This window comes from Ovis aries, chromosome X, assembly GCF_016772045.2.
Source record: "Ovis aries strain OAR_USU_Benz2616 breed Rambouillet chromosome X, ARS-UI_Ramb_v3.0, whole genome shotgun sequence".
Lineage (NCBI taxonomy): Eukaryota > Metazoa > Chordata > Mammalia > Artiodactyla > Bovidae > Ovis > Ovis aries.
Genome location: NC_056080.1, coordinates 13,907,724 through 13,927,400, shown reverse-complemented (window position 1 = coordinate 13,927,400; position 19,677 = coordinate 13,907,724). Strand labels below are relative to the sequence as shown.

The 19,677-nt window shown below is 40.4% G+C and overlaps 1 protein-coding gene and 1 long non-coding RNA gene across 2 annotated transcripts in view; one reads left to right on the top strand and one right to left on the bottom strand.

The window, feature by feature from the left end:
• LOC101104372 (carbonic anhydrase 5B, mitochondrial) overlaps positions 1-1,898 on the bottom strand; it is a 31,056-nt gene extending 29,158 nt beyond the window's left edge. The window contains exon 1 of the mRNA XM_004021933.5: positions 1,816-1,898. The gene's annotated coding sequence lies outside the window, so the exon portion shown is untranslated. The remainder of the gene's footprint in view (positions 1-1,815) is intronic.
• The window catches only part of LOC114111343 (uncharacterized), an 82,087-nt gene that overhangs the window by 30,051 nt on the left and 32,359 nt on the right, over positions 1-19,677 (top strand). The gene's annotated exons all lie outside the window — the stretch shown is intronic.

The following is a 19,677-nucleotide window of genomic DNA, read 5'->3' as shown; positions in this document are numbered from 1 at the left end:
GGTGTCACAGAAAATCTGTCCTTACTTATGTGTGTCCTTAAAGATGGGACCATGGGATGAAGGGGCCCCAGAAGAGCCTTTGTTATTGCTAATTATTTACGTATGTCCCTGGATCTTACTGATACATCCCTTATCTGTTTTGCAGATTTGGAAATGTGTGAGGGGAAAAAAAGATTCTGAAAGCCTTTAAAAAATTATTCATAAATCATGTATTAAACGACAGTAATTTGAACTCTGCCTGATTAAGCAATTTATAATACATGCAAAACAGCAAGAAAAGGGTACTGTGACTAAAGGTTACAATTACATTGAAAAAAATTCCTGATTCTCATCAGATTCACTTTTCCATTTCTCACCTCCTCATTTCCAAAGGAAGCAAGCCTTTTGCAGTTCCCTGACATGGAAATTAGGGGTTATGTTGCCATGTCTTGACTGAAAAAGCTGAGTTTCTTCTCACCCACTTCTCTGATAGCAGGATCCCAATCTGGGATTGCCAAAGGTTTCAGAATACATTTCTAGTAGCTGTTTTGCGTGCTGCAATTAACTTCCCCAGTGTGGCCAATGAGATGAAATGCATTTCCCTCCTTCCATCAGATTTCCAAAATACTCATATTACCTCATAAGTCACTCAGTCTTTATTGAGTTCTGACTGTGAGCAGTCACAGCCTTTTGCCTTGCTCCTAGGACAACAAGGCAGGAGTGTACAGAGAGAATGGTATCCTGCTGCTCTTGACCTTTTGGTGAATTTTAGTCCTGCTACTATGTAAAAATTGTCTGAGTAAAGGAAGAAAGCTCCAGATAGCTGAAAGGTTTTCCATTCCTCCAAATGTGCAAAAACAGTGATCCTTCTGTAGGATGTGCAAGGGAGGAGAGGGGTAGGGTCTGGGACAGCTTCCCTCAGAGAAATCTAGCTACTCCCTTGCATATTCCAGCAAGGTTTTTCATAGCAGAGTGAAGATGGCCAGATGAGTAGTAAAGGGGGAAGAAGGGGAAGCAGAAAGCAATGTGGTTTTCAGTGGCTGGGTGAGAACAAGTTCTGTCCACATTAAGGTGTACACATTAACTTCTCAAATATCTCAGTTTCCCAGTGAAAATACGCCAGAGGGGAGGGCACTTATATTAACAAGTTGGCACCAGCCTCAGGGCAGTAGCATTTAACACTGAATTTTAACACTGAATGCCACAAAGACTCAAAACAGACATCAACAATGTTTGTACTGCGGAGGTTCTCTTCCAGTTCTGGGGTGGGGCACGAAACAAAAAGGCAAAAGGGAATTGTGGAACGGAGAACGCTCAGATTTGTCCACGTGACACAGCTGTGAGGCAGATACCCTGCCCTGGGGGTGGCTATGACTCCGTTCTCAGACCCGGACATATTGGGGGGGGGGGCGGGGAATGCAGGGAAGACCCAAGTCATTCCTAGTTTGCTGCGCCTCGGTTTTCGGAACTGCAGTCTCAGATTTGTAGTCCTTATACAATTTCAAGCTATTTCACAGCAGGTTGGACTTTTTGAGTTATTCACATCCAACCACCCCTAGCAAAACTCCCTCCCAAGTAACTGCCCTTATGCCCCGACAAGTTCCCTGAGACAGCTGTTTACCCGTCGACTGCAAATAATCCTAAAAGAGGTGCAGCCATCTGGTTGGTGACTCCCACAGTAGAAGAGGTCCCGGGGCAAGGAGAACGGGCGGGGGCGATGCCCTACGGGCCTCCGCAGTCCCCGGGCAACTATTCGCAGGACCAACAGCTGTCCGGGCTCTGAGACCCGGCCTGCCTCCGGTATAGTCCCCAATCTACGTGGCTACCCATCCTTACCTGAGCCTTTCCCCAGAGAACGAACCGTGCGGCTCGCTCTAGTCCCCGCAGCAGGAGCGCTTGGCCATCGTAGCCACGCCTCCATCTCGCCCACAGCCCTGACCAAGCGCGTACCCCTCTAGGCCACGCCCCATATGGGATAGCCGCGCCCCTCCAGGCCGATCCTGTCCCTGCCGGTTGGCCTGGCCATGTTCCTCGCTCCAAAGCCACTCCCTTTTCTTTAGGACCCCACCTTGAGTTCCGCCTGGGCCCACCCCCTCCACCTTGGTAACGCCCCTGCATTCCGCTCTGGTCCCGCCCCTCAAGCCCTGCTTAGCGGCTCAAGCTCCCGCCTTGGAGCAGGACTTTGTTGCGGGAATTCGAGGTCGTGTGGGCGGCCCTCACCTTGAGTCTAGAGAAGCCCTCTTGGGTTCTGGCAAAGTTTTGTCGCATGAAGTCAGATGGCGGGCCTAAGTGCCTCGTCTAAAAAATTGCTTTTCTCAAGTTTCTCTCATTTCCAAACATCAAGACTAGATATACTGAGAACAGGTGATTCGGGGAAACGCAAACACTGGACAGATCTTGCAACCGTGATTCTTTCCTCTAGTTTGCATTTCCACTTTACCCCAGTTTTTTTGACCCAGTTTTCATGTCCTCCAGACTGGAAGTCAGTTTTCACGTTCTTTAAACCAGAACTGTCACCCACGTTCTTTCTAGTCCCTTGTGCATGCTTGCTAAGTCGCATCAGTAGTATCCGACTCTTTGTGACCCTGTGGACCGTAACCCACTAGGCTCCTCTGTCCATGTGATTCTCCACGCAAGAATACTGGAGTGGGTTGCCATGGCCTCTTCAGGAGATCTTCCTAACCCAGGGATGGAACCCGCATCTCTTATGTCTCCTGCATTGGCAGACAGGTTCTTTACCACTAGTGCCACTTGGGAAGCCCCTTCTAGTCCCTCATGGGACCTTAAAGGCTAGGAGATCAATGGAGTAACCAGAACTCATGTATTTCCTGGTGTCTCTGGCTCCAGTGAGCTCTTGCTGTCTAGGGCCTGTCAAAACATTATCACATTTAGACTGAAACTCAGGTTGCCACTCTGAGTGCGTTGAGATTGTTCTGCCAGCCTCATTCTCTCCATTTACAACTCTGGGTCCACAAGGAAAGTATATAGAGGTGATAACAAGCTTCCCCACCCCTATACAGAAATGTTTGATTCATTCATTCAAATCATATTTATTGAGAACATGCTCCCCTGACAAGCCTCAAGGAGTTGCAGAATGAAGTAGTTCCAACTTGGATTGGGACATGACAAGAAATGATGAGAAAAAGATGTGGCAATAAATTGATAGGTAGGAAAGGATTTGGTAATCACAGGTCTTCCTGATTTGATTAATAGAAATATTTTGGGGGAGCAAATATAGAAGCAAACTTTTATAGGACTTAGTACACTTCTTTACACGATAAATTCTCAGTAAATCTTCACTGAAACCCTTCTGTGTAGAAAGATAACATTTCCCCTTCTAACCAGTAAAATTTGCTACTTGTATATCTTCAAGTATACAAGGGCTTCCCTTGTGGCTCAACTGGTAAAGAATCCACCTGCAATGTGGGAGACCTAGGTTCGATCCCTGGGCTGGGAAGATCCCCTGGAGAAGGGAAAGGCTACCCACTCCTGTATTCTGGCTGGGAAAATTCCATGGACTGTATAGTCCATGGGGTCACAAAGAGTCAGACACGACTGAGCGACTTTCACTATATCTTCAAATGCCAACAAATAAAGATTTTATGATAGCATATTTGGTTACTTTTTGTTCTCTTCCCACCCTCCACTGCATTTCTGGCTTGAAGATAGTGGGAATGTTCACAGTATTGTGCTAGAAGGAACACAAAGAAAAGAACACTTTTCAACTGAACGCTTTCATTAAGCTCACCCTGACCCTGAAAACTCTGTCTCATTTATAAAATATTTCAACTATCAGTCATTTTTTGTCCTAAAAATCAACTCACAGAAACTGGTCCAAATACAAGCTGTACAAATTAAGGAGTCAATTTTTGTACAGTTAGTCATACTTCACCTCCTTCCACAAATGATTTGAAGTAGTTTACTAAAATATAGGTATTACTGGATAAATGAAATAGTTGAAGGAACCAGGGAAAGTGGAACTTAATGGAAGGAGAATAATGCAGCTGATGATAAAATTAGCTTTTAAGTGAATAGGCCATCAAATCCAAAATAGCTGTTTAAGATCAATCAGAGATTTGCCCCCCAAGCTTATGAATGGCAATAGAAACAAGGAAATAGCTATCATTTAAAGGTCTTCCAATGTTCATAAGATAAAAATCAACCTTTTGTTCTTTTAGAAATGCAGTGTTTCTTGAATTTTAGTCCTGGAAGAAATCCCATTTCTCTGTGTAGATGATGTAGTGACCTAAGTGGGAAATACAGAATTAAACACAGGTCCCCTCAATGTAAACTGTTGGTACAATCACTAAGCACAGTGCATTAATCAATCCTATGAACCATCAAAACTTTTCTGTTCATCCAAATATACAGACCCTTAATAGTCTGACTTAATTCAGGGTAGCAGTTTGATAATTTCTCCCCAGGATGGCAAATATGTTTCAACTCATATGTCAACTTGGAGTCATTTGTAGTGGCTGCTTTGATAACTGTGTTGACTTTTGTGGCTTTGTCTAGGCTCAGAAGGAAGAAGTTCTGTGATTGATTAGCAATGTCTATCATGGGTGCAGAATGGGTGAGTGGCTGCATGCAAAACCCTATCTGGTGTCCCTGATTTGTAGAAAGGAGGTCTTGATCCAGGGCTTTTGTATCAGTTCAGTTCAGTTCAGTCACTCAGTCATGTCTGACTCCTTTTGACCCCATGCACCACAGCATGCCAGTCCTCCCTGTCCATCACCAACTCCTGGAGTTTACCCAAACTCATGTCCATTGAGTTGGTGATGCCATCCAACCATCTCATCTTCTGTCGGCCCCTTCTCCTCCCACCCTCAATCTTTCCCAGCATCAGGGTCTTTTCAAATGAGAAGCTCTTCACATCAGATGGCCAAAGTGTTGGAGTTTCAGCTTCAACATCTGTCCTTCCAAACTGGTTGGATCTCTTTGCTGTCCAAGGGACTCTCAAGAGTCTTGTCCAACACCACAGTTCGAAAGCATCAATTCTTTGGCTCTCAGCTTTCTTTATAGTCCAACTCTCACATCCATACATGACTACTGGAAAAACCATTGCCTTGACTAGATGGACCTTTGTTGGTAAAGTAATGTCTCTGCTTTTTAATATGCTGTCTAGTTTGGTCATAACTTTCCTTCCAAGGAGTAAGCGTCTTTTAATTTCATGGCTGCGGTCACCATCTGCAGTGATTTTGGAGCCCCAAAAAATAAAGTCCTATCACTTCACGGCAAATAGATGGGGAAACAGTGGAAACAGGGCTTTTGTATAGTCACTCCAGATCTACAGTTCTCTAGACGTAGTGTTAGTCGCTTAGTCAGGTCTGACTCTTTGCAACCCCATGGACTGTAGCCTGCCAGGCTCCTCTGTCCATAGGATTCTCCAGGCAAGAATACTGGAGTGGGTAGCCATTCCCTTCTTCAAGAGATCTTCCTGAACCAGGGATTGAACCCTGGTCTCCTTCATCACAGGCAGATTCTTTTCTGCCTGAGCCACCAGGGAAACCCACAGTTCTCTAGGGCTTTTGATAAATACCTGACAGTAGAGAGTTCAAGGTCCCTCTCTCAAACTCTGTCCCATCCACACTGGTCTTCCCCTGTTCACTCCTATCTCAGAACATTTTCCTTCACCTTTCCCATTGTTTGGACTATTCTTTGCCTAGATTCACATGGCTGGCTTTTTCTCATCTTTCAGGGTTCAGCTAAAATGCCATCTCTTTAGAGATGTCTCTCTTAACATCCATATCTGATGTTATATCCAGAGCCTCTCAGTCTGTACTGGGTGTTTGATTCACCTGGAGATCTTATTAAAGTGGAGACTCTCAGTGGTTCCGGGATGTGCACTGAAGTTCTGCCTTTCAAGGAGTCTCCCAGGAGATGTTTACAAAAGACACTTTAAATAGCAGCCTAACTTCTCCCTCTCTGTCACATTATTTGTTTCATTTTCTTCATGTTGTATCTCACTATTTGAAATTATATATATATCTGTTTGTATATTGGATTGTTTGTTGATTGTTTATTAAATGTAAATTCCATGAGAGCAGGGACTTTGACCAATTGATTCAACTTTGTATCCCCAACACTTAACACAGTACCTGGCACATCTGTGGATGCTCTTTCAATGTTGCTGGATGAACGATGTTATTCAAGATTCACCGATTTCTTTATCTCTTCAGTGCCCATGTATCAACTATTGAGTGACTGTTTATTTACACACCAGGAACTAGATTATAAGTGGAAAAAAGGCAGTGCTTCTCAGGTACCAGTAAGTGAACTGTTAGTTACTGGTCCAAACTGAGATAAGAAACTTGAACTAGAATGTAAATCTGATCTGTCACTAAGGACAATGTTTAGTTAGGATAACATTTTCTATTCTTCATAGCAAGACTTTACTGATGAAGCAAGCAATGAATGAGTTGTTTTCCCTTCTGGGGCAAGTTCCTCTTCTCATCCTGGTAACTGTCAGAATTGGCACCTGGTGGTAGGACACATTTTGAGTAGTGCTGATATAGAGGAGAGAAATACGTAGTCTATTATATGAAACGTATGATTTTCCATCTTCAGAGAATTTATAGGCAGGTAGAAATACACATTTAAAGATAGAATTAGAAGATTTTTAGTTACTTGCTACAATAAACAATTGTATGAGAGAACAGAGACTTGTGAGAGAGAATGAACACTTTTTTAGGAGAAAGAATTGCCCAATTTAGGAGAAAATGGGGAATTGTGGAACAGAACAGAAAATTGTGAGAGAAAGGGATAATTATAGAAGAGAATGGAGAAGTGTGGGAGACAATGGGGGAATTTTGTAAGTAAAGGAAGAATTGTGGGAGAAAAATAATTATTTGATAGAAAAGAATGATGAAAGAAAGCACTCTGGGAGGGAGTGAAAGATTGTGGACAAGAACAGAGAACTGTGGGAGAGACAAGAAATTTGGGGTGACAAGGTGTAATAGTTAAGTTTATGTGTCACTTTGTTGGGCTACAGTGCTCAGTGTCACTCAAACATTATTCTGGATGCTTCTGTGAAGGTGGGTTGTGGAGGGATGATATTCACATTAACATCAGTGGACTCTGAGTAAAGTATCAGTCAGTTCAGTCACCCAGTCATGTTTGACTCTTTGTGACCCCATGGACTGTAGCCCACCAGGCTCCTCTATCCATGGGGGTTCTCCAGACAAGAATATTGGAGTGGGTTGCCATGCCCTCCTCCAGGGGATCTTCCCAACCCAGGGATCAAACCCAGGTATCCCACAGTGCAGGTGGATTCTTTACCATCTGAGCCACCAGGGAAGCCCAAGAACACTGGAGTAGGTAGCCTATCCCTTTCCCAGGGGATCGTCCTGACCCAGGAATCGAACTGGGGTCTCTTGCATTGCAGATGGATTCTTTACCAGCTGAGCTACCAAGGAAACCCCACATGCCACTAGGCATGGCCAAAAAAAAAAAAAAAAGAATTTTGGCCTGGAAAAACAAGCATTATAGGCCAAGAACATGAAAAAAATTTCAATATAACATCCAAGAAGCAGTGTAGATAATTGAACATCTAAGAGAAAATATCAGAAGACTTAGTCCATCCTTGCTTTTACTGCATGGGACTTAATATAATTTATTTGCCTTAATTCATAGACACACAGGTACACATGCCCCCCTTTCAAGAAAATGTTCTTTAGATCCCCACTTTAGGAATACAACTTGGGCAAAGTTGCAGTTACTCAGTTTGTTTAGTTTTCATTTCCCAGCAGTAGTGATTAACTTTCACTGAAATAAAATAATGTTAGACTGTGAAAAATAAGTCAAAATTTATAATGGTTGTGACTGTTAACCTGTAAAATTTGATGAGTCCTTTGAATATCCTAGGATTGAATATCATGAGATTTTCTCATCGTAAAGTAGAGCATAGAATATAAGGATAAAGACAAAAATAATTTTAAAGTCTAGTTTATGACAAATGCTATCATAAAGTTGGTTTTCTTTTTACCCATCTAGGAAGTTGTTTTCTTCTATCTAGAAATGAGAAAAAAAATTATAATGCACCCAAGACACTTCATTTCCAACAGTTTGAAGCTTAGAAATCCAGTTTATGATAAGAATTAGTCAATTCAGCAGTCAAATATTCATGGACCATGAGAAATGCAAAAAAAAAAAAAAAAAAAAGAACCAAATATAGTTCTTGCCCTCTAGGAAGTTTTAATTTTGTAGGATACAAAAGTAAATCATGTTGGCTATAGCTGCATGTATGAATGTGAAAAAATGCTATGAGAATACAGGAGGAAAGGATAAAAAGTTGGATTGGACTATTATAAAACTTTACCCAAAAAAGGATAAGAAAGGTTTCTCAAAGAAAGTGATAGTAGAGGTAGACCTGGAATTATGGCTAAGACATTTAAAGGTTAAAAAAAAAAAAGAAAAATTTCATAGCGTTCAAATAAAACTATAGTATAAATATGCAAAGAACAAAGGCAGCTGGTGCTGGCTGGTAGAATGGCTCAGATGGGGGCAATAGTGTAGGTGCATCTGACCACTGGGTTCAGACCTCAGAGGCCAGAGAGTTCGGATTCTCTGTCACAGGCCCTGGTGCTAATGAAGATTTCGATGTGGAAACGTTGTTGTTGTTTACTTGCTCAGTCATGTTGGACTCTTTACGACCCCATGAACTATAACCCACCAGGCTCCCCTGTTCATGGGATTCCCCAGGCGAGAATACTGGAGTGGGTTGCCATTTCCTTCTCCAGGGGATCTTCCCTACCCAGGGATCAAACCCGTGTCTCCTGCATTGGCAGGCGGATTCTTTACCATTGAGCCACCAGGGAAGCCGGATGACCTCAGCATAAACGACAAGGAGAACAAGGAAGGTAGAACAGGACTCAGGACTGAATTTTTAGTGTGGCAGCTCATAGTCCCTCTAACAACCAGGGGGCGCCAGTGAGGCTCTGTAGGGAGGGAAAAAAGGACAAGAATTAGAACAAATGAATGAAAAGTGGAAGCAGGAGAAGGGGAGTTTGAGCATAATAGGTGACATTGACTTTATGCCACCCTTTCTGGACCTAAGTTATTGTTTCCACTTGTAAGGTGACACCCTGGACTGAAGGATATTTCAGTTTTCACTCAGGTTTACTAATTCTGCAGTGTTCTGTGGGGTTGAGGTAGGTGCTATGTAATCTGAAAAACCAGTTCCTGAGCTAAGTGATGTGACCAGAAAAGCCCAGAAAAAGAAAGCTTTCTCAGGATGGAAGTGAGGAGGCGGTGGTTGCCCTGGTGGAGGATCAGATCCACGTGGTCTTAATCCAGGGGACTTTGGGAACAAGTTTTGACTTAGAACAGGTGAGTGAATTCCAAGAACACAAGGAGCAGAAGAGGTGAGCACATCAGCTGTCTCCTTGCCCCCCGTTGTAGGTCTCTCAACCTTAATGCGCCTCCTACTGACCTCACTCTCCTTCCTTCTGGGCCCTTCTGATCTGCGAGCAGAGTAGCACTGTTTCCTTCTACTCAGTTTTCCCAGGCTAGACATCCCTGTGGTTCTTGACTGCCTTCACATCTACACTCTCCATAATCAGTCAGAATCAGTGACTGTGAGGCCCTGTAGCTTCTGCCTCCTAAAGGTCTCTTGCATCTGTCCCCACGTCTCCACACCAATTGGCACTGTCATCACTGATGCACCACCACTTCCTCCATGACTTGTTACAGCTGGCTTATGGCTGACATCTTGGCTCTGGTCTCTCCCACACTATGCACCATACTGGTCCTATAGGCAGATCTTAGCATGTCTCTACTAACCTAAGCACATTAACTTGCTTTTCGGTGGCCACCAGATAAAGTCCACACTCCTTGGTAGAGTCTGTAAAAGCACTTATTACCTGGTCCCAACCCTTCCCTCCAGCTTCCCACAACCCATCCACACCATCCCATGCACATACAGACATTCTGCCCTGTGTCTCCACACAGGACCTTCCCTCTCTGGGTTCTTTCTCCTCTCTGATGCTGATCTATTGTACAAGGCTCAGCCTGAACATCGCGTCCTCCAGAAACTTTCACCAAAGCTCCAAAAATCATTGTAGCACTGCATTTTTGTGTGTTCCTTTGTCCGTTTACAAATTTTTAAAAAGTAAAAAACTAGTATTGTCCTTCTTTACTTGTTAGTTCTATACTTTATGCTTCTCAAGGACATTCGCCATCTCTGACTGCAGTACTGCTGACCATATAGCTGATGCTCAATGAATATTTGGTTAAGATCAAATCCAGTTCACTTGTGTAAAATTCCTAGCAAGTGCCAGACACCATGTCAGAGTTAATAATGGAAGTTCAGCAAGAGCTCAGTGAATCATAAAGCAGTAAAGGCTTAAGGATATGATGAATCAGTCAGGCTTCATCATGACGGTTTACAAAAGGAGAAGCCTAATTCTGTTTGCTGTACTTAGTTTGTAACCGTGGACATTTTTCCCCACATGTTGAAAAGTAGTTCTTGCATTACGAATATCACCTTTAGTGAAGAGGCCAAAATTGAAGCAGCTGGAAAGAAGGGGAAAGACTAACCTATATCTTGGTCCCAAGATTACTGTTTCAGAAAAGAGGGCTGCCTGTTTGTTTGGGTTCTAGCAGCAGTATAATATCTGTGGTGGTATAACAGGAGTCTGCTGTTCATGGGTCATACCCTGGACTAGTTTCCTTATGTGTATCCACATCGTTAGCCCAGATTCATGTACCTTCATATTTTAAATGCCAATTGGAAATATTCACTTGCCGAGTTTGTCTTTTATATCTACCCCTCACCAACATTTGCCCCATTTTCCCTTCAAAATATGAACATGTTATATAATTTATTATCAATAGTAGTATAGTTAGCATTGATTGAATGACTACTACATGCCAGGAATTGTTTGCATAAAGCATATACATCTTATTTGACACTCACAAGGGCTCATGAGATAAATACTGTTAAGTAACTAAGTGAAATTTGCAAAGAGGGCTATTCCTTAGCTTACTTCACTTCAGTTCAGTTCAGTTGATCAGTCATGTCTGACTCTTTGCTACCCCATGGACTACAGCATGCCAGGCCTCCCTGTCCATCACCAACTCCCAGAGTTTACTCAAACTCATGCCCATTGAGTCGGTGATGCCATCCAACCATCTCATCCTCTGTTGGCCCCTTCTCTTCCCGCCCTCAATCTTTCCCAGCATCAGGGTCTTTTCAAATGAGAAGCTCTTCTCATCAGGTGGCCAAAGTATTGGAGTTTCAGCTTCAACATCACTCTTTCCAATGAATATTCAGGATTGATTTCCTTTAGGATGGACTGGTTTGAGCTCCTTGTAGTCTAAGGGACTCTCAAGAGTCTTCTCCAACACCACAGTTCGAAAGCATCAATTCTTTGGCGCTCAGCTTTCTTTATAGTCCAACTCTCACATCCATACATGACCACTGGAAAAACCATAGCCTTGACAAGACCAACCTTTGTTGGCAAAGTAATGTCTCTGCTTTTTAATATGCTGTCTAGGTTGGTCATAACTTTTCTTCCAAGGAGTAAGTGTCTTTTATTTCATGGCTGCAGTCACCATCTGCAGTGATTTTGGAGCCCCCAAAAATAAAATCAGCCACTGTTTCCACTGTTTCCCCATCTATTTGCCATGAAGTGATGGGACCGGATGCCATGGTCTTAGTTTTCTGAATGTTGAGCTTTAAGCGAACTCTTTCACTTTCATCAAGAGGCTCTTTAGTTCTCACTTTCTGCCATAAGGGTGGTGTTATCTGCATATCTGAGGTTATTGATATTTCTCCCGGCAGTCTTGATTCCAGCTTGTGGTTCATCCAGCCTAGCATTTCTCATGATGTACTCTGCATATAAGCTGACTTGGATGAGGCCAAAATGAGGAGCCCTATGCCCAGATGCCACTAACTCACGAGGTTATCCTGATGGCTCTTGCATGGCAAGTCCATTCCTTAAATTTAAATTATATGTCACCCAGCCTTTAATACATTTAACAAGTGTTGTCATTGCTTGTATCTTGCTTAAAAAGTTATTAGGAAGACCTCAACTCATTTATTACTACTAAGTTTTAAAATTCCATTATTCATTATTCTTATTTCCCAGCTAGATCTTATAGAACCATTCAGTACATCCAAAGCTATACACAGACTCCAACTTTCCATCAAAAATCTGTAGTTTAACATTATTATTAAAACCAACCTTTGAGTAATTATTAAATGCATGGGCCGAGCATTAGGTATGAGCACAAGATGGTACATGAAATGCACAGTGATACTGGCAGTGATCATGAGTTTTAGTTAAAGGTGTTTTTGACCAAGTTCCAAGGTAATAAACTGGAGGATGTTGAGGAAAGTGAGGGCCTGCAGCACCCCAATGGGGACACAAGGAGGGGCGAGGTGGCTTCCTCCTCAGACACCATTTGTTGGAATCAGCTCATTGGTCTCTAGAGGAAGATGCTGCCAGCATGTGGTCTCTTCTTATAAAGCATTTTCAATCTTGTTACTTAATATTAACAGTTAAATGTTTATTCAAGGAGGGGATATTTAAAAGGAACAAAATCTAGCCACAAAATACATACTAAAAATTGAAGCATGATTTTTCCCCATAAGCCTTAAACAGAAAAATAAAATGAAATTTTAATTAGGCAAGTCAGATAAAGTAGGTGAGGTAAGCTAAAATTAATCAGTTATAGTAACAATGATATTAACTGAGGTTTAATTAGAAATAAAGATCATAGGTTTTACTCTTCTACATTCTCATTAGCCATCTTAACAAGATAAATGAGCTTATTGAAATAGTAAATTCAGAATATAGAGCAAGTGATATATTATAAGCTTATAGTACATATGATGAAAAAATTATATAATATATATTATATAAAATGAGAGGTATATAATTATATATTATAATACATAGTATATGTTATATAAAATAAGATACAAGTATCCCATAAGTTTATGAAATGATAATCTTTAGAGAAATATTATTTAGGTCTTTAACTGGTTCTTTTTTCCTACTTATTAGTTATGTTAATAGAATAACCCCAAATATAAAATATGGGAGTTAGTAAAATTGATAAGTCAGGCTAATGATAATATGAAGTCGGGGGGAGGCTTCATTAGAATATACCAAAATGCTACAGTCACCACAGAGGAAAACAGAGTTTTAAAAGAGGAAAGATTCAAGTCTAAGTAAAAGCTCATCTGCACAAGCAATGTAAAAAGTTAATGCAAATTCTGCATTCTTTTCCACATAAGACTGACGTGTCCAAGTTGAGAGCTCTTTAAAGTAGACTGTGCAGTCCTAAGAAGCAGCTTCTACAGAGCAGTCAAGGCTGAACCCAGTCATTGAACCCGATCGCATATCTAAGCAGATAATGAGAAAGCAAACTACGTATACAGCTAGGAGGTTTTCCTCAGAATATGACATATAACTTATTTATTTGTACAGTAAGCAATAAAAGCAATGATGCCAGTTACCAAGGTGTCAGTGCCAAATATTGTCTCCAATATACTAGAGCCCAAAGTGGCTGTTTCTGATACGGTCGGAAGGAATGCATGGTCCATTACCCAAAAGCATCTGCACATGAAAGTGGCATCATTAGGTTAAAACAGGGTTCCTCAACCTTGCGTTATTGACATTTGGGGCCAGATAACTCTTTGTTATGGAGTTGGGTGGAGCAGGGAGAAGGCTGTCCTGTGCATTGCAGGATGTTTAGCAGCATCCCTGGTCTCTACCTACCCATTCAATGCCATAGAACTCTCTATCCCTGCTCCCCACATTTGTAACACCTGAAAATGCCTCCAGATATTTCTGAATGTTCTCTGGGGGAAAAATCACCCCTGATTGAGAACCACTGGGTAAAAGATAATAGATTTGCACAGAGGGAAACATCTCTTACCTCCATATGTATCTTAACCCAATGATAGCTTTTTTTTGTCACCTTTCTCATTATTCTGAAAATATTTTGTAATTATTAGAAACTTCTTGAAATTGTTTATTATATAGATATATCAATTTCACTCTAATTTAACTATGAAGGATCACATTTGATTAAAAATGTACAACTTCTATTCTAGAAAGTGGGTGACTCTAAACATAATTGAGATGCTAACTTTTATTTTTTATTTTATTTTTTTTAAATTTGAGATGCTAATTGTTAAAGTGTAAAGTTTTTTCTTATAAAAGATTTCCGTAATCCGTGATTAAAGGTTTCATTTGGTTTCTTTTAAATGTGGCATAGCCAGATACATTATGCAAAAACCATTAAAAATGTATAAAGTAATGTATTTTAAATGGTTTTACAGTTTGCTGTAGTAGATTTAGGTACTCTAGGTTTAGTAAATTTGTGACAATGAAGCAGAATAATCAGGGTCAAAATTCAAAAGGGATATTGGCTCCCTACTACATCTTGTTTTAGCGCAGGTAAATGGAGCATATATCCGCCACATGCATTTACAGCTCTGATGAACTTTAAAACGCATCTTATGTGAGTCAAAAGACCAACTCATGTGTTTTCTTTTCGTCTGATCTCATATTTAATTCATTCTCCAGATCAGTAGTTACATGCCGAGAAACTGCTTTCCAGTAGTGATGTGGAGTATGAAAAAGCACGGAGAAATCAATTTCTCTTTCCTGTCTCAGGAGACTCAGTGCCTTTTGTATTGCTCATGGCAATAGTAGTCTCAACTTTTTATCTGCATTCTTGAAACTCTAAACACTGGCAGTAATAGGGCCATATTCTGAATGCTTGAAAGTGCTTTGTCATCATTACCACTGTTACTATCAAGTTATTAGGCTGCTATATGTGGAAATGAGCTGAAATGAGCACTGTATGAAGCAAGTTACATAAAAATGAATCCTCTGGAAGTTCATTACTTAAAATTTGCACATCAAAACAAACCCAAACTTTGTGTAAGATTTTGAGAAGTGTAAGAAAGTAAAGACAGTATGCTGAGAAGAAAATTTCTAGCATTTAATTCTGTTTTCCGTCTGTTTCATTGAAATCTTCATCAAACTATTTAATAATTTATTTTTAGTACTTTCTGTTCATGGGGTCACAAACAATCAGACACAACTGAGCAACTGAACTGAACTGAACTGATGTGATGTATATGTAACTTGTGGTATCTTTGGATTTGGAGTGGAATTATTGACAGTGTCTCATAATAGTTACTTGAGCTTTTGTCTTTCTATTCACCCGACAGGATCTATAAAAGTCCATTTATTTTTAGTCATGTCATTTGGGGCCACACATCTACCGATTCCTTTTGCTAATATCAAACAAATCCAAACATATGAGCACATCAGCTCATAGTCAGGAATTTGCTTGATCCTGATATAAAAATCTTACTACCTTAAGAAATTTCCCTTTTCATAGCATTTTAATATTTTAATATGTTTGCTTTAAAACAATATGAAATAGTTACCTATGATACCTTTATTGTAAAAAGGGAAATTTACTCAGCACAGTGTTCTCACAATTCCTTTAAAAAGAATATTGTTAGATGCTCATTTGAAGTTATTAATGAAATATCCTTGGCTACTAATGGATCAATTTTAAGACTTTCTTTTATAAATCCTAAGATTAAAAAAGAGTTAATGTACTTGAGATTAACAAGAATACTATTTAAAATATAGCATATACATAGATACTTATAGTTAAATCTGAGAAAAACTTAGAAATTTAGAAAACACTTCTCAAAATAATTACTGTTATAGAATAAATGAAACTATGATTATAACTTCCCTGGAAGCTCAGCTGGTAAAGAATCTGCCTGCAATGCAGGAGACCCTGCTTTGATTCCTGGGTTGGGAAGATCCCCTGGAGAAGGGATAGGCTAGTACGCTTGCCTGGAAAATCCCATGGACGGAGGAGCCTGGTAGGCTGCAGTCCATGGGGTCGCTAAGAGTCGGACACAACTGAGCGATTTCACTTTCACTTTTCACTTTCATGCATTGGAGAAGGAAATGGCAACCCACTCCAGTGTTCTTGCCTGGAGAATCCCAGGGACAGGGGAGCCTGTTGGGCTGCCGTCTCTGGAGTTGCACAGAATCGGACACGACTGAAGCGACTTAGCAGCAGCCACTCCAGTATTCTTGGGCTTCCCTGGTGGCTCAGCTGGTAAAGAGAACACCTGCAATGTGGGAGACCTGGGTTTGATCCCTGGGTTGGGAAGATCCCCTGGAGAAGGGAGAAGCTACCCACTCCAGTATTCTGGCCTGGGGAATTCCATGGACTGTATAGTACATGGGGTTGCAAAGAGTCAGACATGACTGAGCGACTTTCATTTTCACCCTTTCATTTTTCATGGTTATAACTATTTTGGAATTAATCATAATGAGGCCACTGTACATCTACACTTCTTATGTCATGTGGCCAGAGCAGTACTCAGAGTAAAATTCATAGCCATAGATGTTTTCATTGTCAACTAAGAATAAAAATGGGGCTGGTGCACTGAGAAGACCCAGAGGGATGGTATGGGGAGGGAGGAGGGAGGGGGGGTTCAGGATGGGGAACACATGTATACCTGTGGCAGATTCATGTTGATCTATGGCAAAACCAATACAATATTGTAAAGTAATTAACATCCAATTAAAATAAATAAATTTATATTAAAAAATTAAAAAATGAGCTTCTTAGTCAATTCAAGAGTTATAAAAAGAACAGCAAAACAAGTATAACAAAGAAGGACTTAATAAATGTAAATAAGATGGATCAGTCAGAAAACAGGAAGAAGACAAACAAAAATTAAGAACATGATCTTTGAAAAAGATAATAAACCTTCTGACAAGTCTAATGGAAAAATGAGAAGAAAATTAATGTATTCTGTATTAAATATGTAGGAAACATAGTAACAAATATAGAGATTTTATGGGAAATTTTCTATAAAGCTCAAGAGAGTTATTAGAAAATCTGAAAGAATGAAATTAAATTAATGTATTCTCTATTAAATATGTAGGAAACATAGTAACATATAGATATTTTATGAGAAATTTTCTATAAAGCTCAAGAGAGTTATAGAAAATCTGAAAGAATGAATTTCTTTTCTTAGAAATTGTAAGGAACCTAAATTGATTCAGAAAAAAGTATGAAATCTTAAATAACAATGGAAGAAATTGAAAGTTTTCAGAGAACTCCTTGTGCCAAATATGTATGTATGGTCCAGATTATTTACCTGTAACATTTTAATTTCTTATGCTTTCAAAGTATTTCTATACATAGAAAATGTTGGAAGTATTTCTGTGTTTTTCAAGGTGGCAATATAATGACCAAAATAGACTCTTCGAGAATGATCACCAGAAAAGGAACTCACATGCTTTTCTTCTTATAAAAGTAAGTCTAAACATCCAAGGAGAAAAGAAGCAAAGTCAGTTCAGTTCAGTTCAGTCACTCAGTCATGTCTGACTCTTTGCGACCCCATGGACTGCAGGACACCAGGCTTCCCTGTCCATCACAAACTCCTGGAGCTTGCTCAAACTCATGTCCATTGAGTCAGTGATGCCGTCCAACCATCTCATCCTCTGTCGACCCCTTCTCCTCCCGCCTTCAATCTTTCCCAGAATCAGGGTCTTTTCCGATGAGTCAGTTCTTCATATCAGGAGGCCAAGGTATTGGAGTTTCAGCTTCAGCATCAGTCCTTCCAATGAATATTCAGGACTGATTATCTTTAGAATGGACTGGTTGGATCTCCTTGCAGTCCAAGAGACTCTCAAGAGTCTTCTCCAACACCACAGTTCAAAAGCATCAATTCTTCGGCACTCAGCTTTCTTTATAGTCCAACTCTCACATCCATACATGATTACTGGAAAAACCACAGCTTTGACTAGATGGACCTTTGTCAGCAATGTAATGTCTCTGCTTTTTAATATGTTGTCTAGGTTGGTCATAGCTTTTCTTGCAAGTGTCTTTTAATTTCATGGCTGCAGTCACCATCTGCAGTGATTTTGGAGCCCAAGAAAATAAAGTTTGTCACTGTTTCCATTGTTCACCCATCTATTTGCCATGAAGTGATGGGACCAGATGCCTTGATCTTAGTTTTCTGAATGTTGAGCTTTAAGCCAACTTTTTCCCTCTCCTCTTTCACTTTTATCAAGAGGCTCTTTAGTTCCTCTTTGCTTTCTGCCACAAGGGTTGTGTCATCTGTATATCTGAGGTCATTGATATTTCTCCCGGCAATCTTGATTCCAGCTTGTGCTTCCTCCAGCCTGGCATTTCACATGATATACTCTGCATATAAGTTAAATAAGCAGGGTGACAATATACAGCCTTGACGTACTCCTTTCCCAATTTGGAACCAGTCTGTTGTTTCATGTCTAGTTCTAACCATCACTTCTTGACCTGCATACAGATTCCTCAGGAGGCAGGTCAGGTGGTCTGTTATTCCCATCTCTTGAAAAAATTTTCACAGTTTTTTCTGATCTACACGAAGGCTTTGGTGTAATCAATAAAGCAGAAGTAGATGTTTTTCTGGAATTCTCTTGCTTTTTCTGTGATCCAGCGGATATTGTCAATTTGATCTCTGGTTCCTCTGCCTTTTCTAAATCCAGCTTCAACATCTGGAAGTTCATGGTTCACGTACTGTTGAAGCCTGGCTTGGAGAATTTTGACTATTACTTTGCTAGCGTGTGAGATGAGTGCAATTATGTGGTAGTTTGAACATTCTTTGGCATTGCCCTTCTTTGGGATTGGAATGAAAACTGACCTTTTCTAGTCCTGTGGCTACTGCTGAGTTTTCCAAATTTGCTGGCATGTTGAGTGCAGCACTTTCACAGCATCATCTTTCAGGATTTGAAATAGCTCAACTGGAATTCCATCACCTCCACTAGCTTTGTTTGTAGTGATGCTTCCTAAGGCCCTTAGTTACTGATGCTTCCTTACTTACTAAAGTAAGTTCAGTACCTTGTTAAATATAATCAACTGAGTTTATCTAAGGATTGGATTAATGTAAAGAAATTTACTAGTATAATGCACCAAGTCGTAAAACCCCAATAATAGATGCTGAAAAGACAGTTGATAAAATTCAACAATTATGATTAAAAGGAATTTTCAGTAAACTAGGAATAAAAAAAGATACTTTTATCTCTATGGCAAAACAGGATCAACAGCTAAGTATTACTATTGAAAAGTAAGAGAAAAATTTTAAATCATGTTTGCTGCTAAGTCGCTTCAGTGTGTCTGACTCTATGTGACCCCATAGACGGCAGCCCATCAGGCTCCCCCGTCCCTGGGATTCTCCAGGCAAGAATACTGGAGTGGGTTGTCATTCCCTTCTCCAGTGCATGAAAGTAAAAAGCGAAAGTGAAGTCACTTAGTCGTGTCCGACTCTTAGCGACCCCATGGACTGCAGCCTACCAGGCTCTTCCATCCATGGGATTTTCCAGGCAAGAGTACTGGAGTGGGGTGCCACTGCCTTCTCCAAATCATGTTTAGATGACATGAAATATAGGATTGCTTCCTGGAAAATACAAGAGAAAGGGGGGAACTAATAACTGACATTGTCTGTGCACACATAAATTCATGCCAAAAAAATTTGAGAAAAGTGAAGACTGCCAGTAAAAGCGGCAAAGGATCAAATAAGCAATTTATTAAAAAAAGAACTACAAATGGCCATTCAACGTATAAAACTTAAACTTTACTATGAAACAAAGAATTGCAAATCAAAGCAGTATTTATGTACTGCTGTAGCATTTGTTTTGCCAAGAGTTTTGA